Source organism: Geospiza fortis, unplaced genomic scaffold (genome assembly GCF_000277835.1).
Source record: "Geospiza fortis unplaced genomic scaffold, GeoFor_1.0 scaffold394, whole genome shotgun sequence".
In the NCBI taxonomy this organism is placed as follows: domain Eukaryota; kingdom Metazoa; phylum Chordata; class Aves; order Passeriformes; family Thraupidae; genus Geospiza; species Geospiza fortis.
This window is the reverse complement of record NW_005054509.1, coordinates 450,621-454,920: the sequence shown is the minus strand read 5'-3', so window position 1 is coordinate 454,920 and position 4,300 is coordinate 450,621. Positions and strand designations below refer to the sequence as shown.

Below are 4,300 nucleotides of genomic sequence, written 5' to 3'. Positions count from 1 at the left end.
GAATTTTTTGCAGCAAACTTACCTAATAGTTTTATTTTTATATAAATAGTCTGTCTTGGTTGTCTGAGGAAGGTTTTAAGTGTGTTTTTTGTGTGTCTCTCTGTTTTCTGAGGGCTGTGCCAGCCGTGGCAGCTTTGGAAATGAAAAGTCATGAAAAATTCTTGCACTTTGTTACCAAGTGCTGGGTTTTTTTCCTTTTATGTTGTTGATGGTAAAAACTGAGTAGATACAGGGGCAAATAATTCCTTCCTTTTCTGTTTCAGCAAGCACCTGCGTCAGCTGCCAGCCTGCTCCTGCAAACCCCACAGCTTGCACAGAGCAGCTGAGATGAGCTGATGCCAGGAAGGTGAAGGTCTTGTAAGATAATGTTTAAACTTGTGTATGCCCAGCTTTTGTAATTACAGGTTAGTCATTTGGTTTTCATTCTTTTTAGGAACATCTGAGATGTTAGTGTCGTAGGTTTTTTGTCTGATCTTCACAGGTTACTTCCATATCTTCCTTTATTCTTTCAAATACACATCTCTTGAACTTTGTCCTGTGGTTTTCTTGTCTAAGATCAGGCAGGAAAATGTTTAAAAATTAAAGAATTAAACATTTTTGTATAATAGATAATCTCTTTTGCAAGAGATGAAAAGAGTTAAACCCTGCAAGCTTGTCACTCGATGACAGAAACCCTGACTTGTGAAAGTTGTACCCACATGCAGCCTGGCCTGCACTCAATGTCTTCATTGCCATGAAACCAGAAACATTAATGAGCATAAAAAATTTGTAATCTAGTTCTGAAAAAGAAAAAAAAAAGAAAACAAAACCCAAGAAAAAAGGCAAATACTACACAGCTTTCATTTATGAGAGCATTCTTATCTTCCAGAAGACGTCAGTTTAATTCTCCAGTTACTCTGACTACACCCAGCAACTTTTTGGTCTCCCCCCACATAATACAGCACAGGAGAGTGTCTCTTTAAATTCATTTATAAAATAATTCAGGGCTGTGGGTGTCTTTGATCTGTTTCTCTCTGCTAACGTACAGAAGAGAAGAACATGTCGCTTAGCAACCCCGCTCAGCCAGCGCTGGGGGAGGCAGGAGGGATGGATGGTCCCGAGCCACAAAAGGGGAAGATTAAGACCCGTCAGGAAACTTAATTTTTGACAATCTTTCTCAAAACTGAAGCAAGCAAACATGGCTGTTTTCAGAATTGGGTAATTGGGTAATCTCACTTTTTCCTTTTTTTTTTTTAATATCCACTTATGGTCTATTAATAGTGATGTTCCAACCAAATGGGAAAATCTGGCATGGGATGGACAACACAGGGTTTGACAGCTTCAGGGCTGGGTTGCAGGTGAAGGGAACCTGAAGTTTAATTTTAAACCAGTTCAATAGATTTAAATAGAGTTAATGTTGTCAAGACTAATGGTAATGAACTTCATACTGCAGGTTTAATCTTAACACTTCAAATAAATTTTGTGTGAGTCTCTTCCTCTTGTACAATTGGACAGCCTAAGTGTCCCCAGCCTGACTTATTCAGGGTCGCTTACCTTGTTGTAAATAAACCCCAGAATTCTCTGAGTGGTTACCAGGCTATGATTCACTGGTAACTAGGTAACATCTTAGAGCTGCAAAAATATACCAGTTAGGAAAGTAACTTTGCACTGAAGCAGACAAGCTGCCCTCAGCCTTTTGTCCTTCTTGCAGCTGCAGGATGGTGATGTCCCAAGAGCCAAGGCAGGAGCAGGCACCAGCTCAAACCCTCCTGCTTGTGCCCTTGCTGACCAGTGCTGGCCTAGAGCAGACTTGATTGATTTTTTTTTTCCCAAACATCAAATCCCACAGCAATGTATGGCTGAATTATGGAAGAAAAAATGATGCTAAAAACCTGTGTCAGAGGAAGAATCACAGAACTATCCACTTCAGCATCTCACACAGACAAAAAATAGCTCTAAATGAAATACAAGTAAATTGTTACATGTGGTCTTCTGTTAATGATCATAAAGATCGTCCTAAATCTAATTAATTTTTGCACTACTTTCATGTACTGATCACCTATAGCTTATTAGTGAACGTTTAAGAGAATCCCTAAATTCCAATGGTTCAGGTTTCTTCCAGAGCTCAGTGCAGGCAATCCTGTGCTCAAACTCTGTAGTAAAACTGCAGATTATTAGACTGAGTACCTACCTCTATCCACAGGCAGGAAGCTTGTCTAAACTGGCATCTGCTGAATATTCCAGCAATTATAAACATACCTGAAAACGGACATTATTGGACTCTGAAGTAACGTTGGTTTGTCTGGTAAGGGAGATGGTAAGTGCTAGTGCAGAGCTCATTCAGAGCTGAGGTTCTTAGAATAGTGTACTGAAGAACTTAATTCCTAAGTGACAAGATAATTTTTATTACCCATATATAGTAAAGATCTGTACAGTAGAATAATGTCTTCAATGGGAGTTTTACTGGTGACTGTAGGGGTGCCTGGATTTTACCCAGAATCTCTCAGCGTGCTTTTGTATTGGCAAATGCTCGTGTAACGTGATTCTTTGGAGAAATTTAATTAAAGAAAAATGGGTAAGGCACTTGGCATTAAGTGGCTTAAGTTTGTTAACATACAGTATGGAGAATAAAGCCCAAATTAGAGGCAAATAACACTAACTCAGCTGTGAGCATTTCCATGAAAACTGCTTTAATAAGAAACTTCTATTTTTGTAGCACATATTTTCTCTATACTTTTATGATGATTTTCTCTATACTTCATACTTTCAATTTTATGATCTAAACTAATTTAGAGGCTTTATTTGTGAAGGAAACACCACAGTTAACAATTCTTAACTGTAACTCAATACTGAGAAAATAATTTTGCTGACTGCCTAAATTGAGGAGGAGGAGGAATCCAGCAACAGTAGAAGTCTTTTACTTGCACTTGTGTTTACAGTAGCAGTTCATATATGTAATGGGTTTTAGTTTGAGGAAACATAAATATGTCATATCCATAAGGCCAAGATGCTTTTTGTTGGAGATTCTTGTGACAAAGACTGTCTGTGATTCCTCTAACAGATAAAGAACATCTCCACCTTCTCGAGCAGAGTTTGTGAGGCTGATGGTCTTGAGGAATATGTTTTGGACTACACTGACTTCCAAAAATGTACAATTAACATAGCTTTCTGCTTATGACATTCAAGTTCCCAAATCAGGATGATGAATGGAAAAAGCATGCAGATAAAGCATAATTTGCCCAAACATGTCATCAGAAACTGACTTCCTAAAGGTATGTCAAGTTGCAGAATACAAACAGATGTGTGATATTTTTCCATTTCAGAGCAATCATTAAAATATCACTATGATGCAGATTACCTTAATGAGTTCTTAATCTCAGCACTGACAGAGAGAGAGAGTAATCTAAATTTGCCAAAGCATCATGTTGGAGAACTCTCAGTTTAGAGTAGCGATTCTTGAAAATATATTGGCCCAGCTGACAGTATTGGGGCAAAAAGTATTATCTCTGGCATGGAACCACACTGCAACAGCCCCTGTTCTCAGGGAAGCAGCTCTAATCTAAAATCTATCAGACTATTTCTTTGTCTTATAATTTCCTCCTAAATGAAAATAGAATTATTCGGCTTTTTGTCATGATGTATAGAAAAGTGTGAAGTTAAAAATAAATCTCAGCTCCTCCTCAGTGGAGGGACAATGGCTGTCTTTTTAAACTAAAAGCTCACCGGTCCCATTACCTTCTGCTAAACAGTCAGGCATCACAGAAAGGGTTTTTGGTGTTTGAGGCTCAGTTTCCCCAGAGATCAATAATTACAGCAAGGAGAACTGCAGAGAGGTTGGACAGCTTTACTGCCTGCAGTACTACCACCACATGTCTGACTCTAGCACCAGGCAGCTGGAATATAAATGGACTGAAAAATTCACTGAAATGCATTGACATTGTATAGATGCAGAATTTGAAAGGATTATGAGTGTCTATTTCTAAAAGTAAATTAATAAAAGACATTGTAAGGCTATGAAAAATACTGTGTTGTATAAAGGAAAATCAGGAAATTCTTGTTTTTCTCACAGAGTAAGGAACACAGGTATTTACACAAAGAGATACAGTGTGCAAAAATATGCAAACAAACCAAAGAAAGCCATTCCCTGCTGGGTCTCACTGTGTCCTGCCTGCCTGGTTCAGCTGAGTGGGGACCATGGGCCAGCCTGCCCAAACCAGCCCTGCTCGTGCCTGTCTCTCACTGAAATCACCACAAGTATCACCCCCATGGTGCTGCAGCTCTGAAAATTTGTGACTGGAAGCAAATGGTTTTGAAGGAGAGA

General features: G+C 38.8%; 1 long non-coding RNA gene across 1 annotated transcript in view; it reads left to right on the top strand.

The window, feature by feature from the left end:
• The first annotated feature begins 316 nt into the window (after positions 1 to 316).
• LOC115948758 overlaps positions 317 to 4,300 on the top strand; it is a 5,335-nt gene continuing 1,351 nt past the window's right edge. Inside the window, exons 1-3 of the long non-coding RNA XR_004082539.1 lie at positions 317 to 404; positions 2,183 to 2,296; positions 3,041 to 3,251. This is a non-coding gene — a long non-coding RNA (uncharacterized LOC115948758). The remainder of the gene's footprint in view (positions 405 to 2,182; positions 2,297 to 3,040; positions 3,252 to 4,300) is intronic.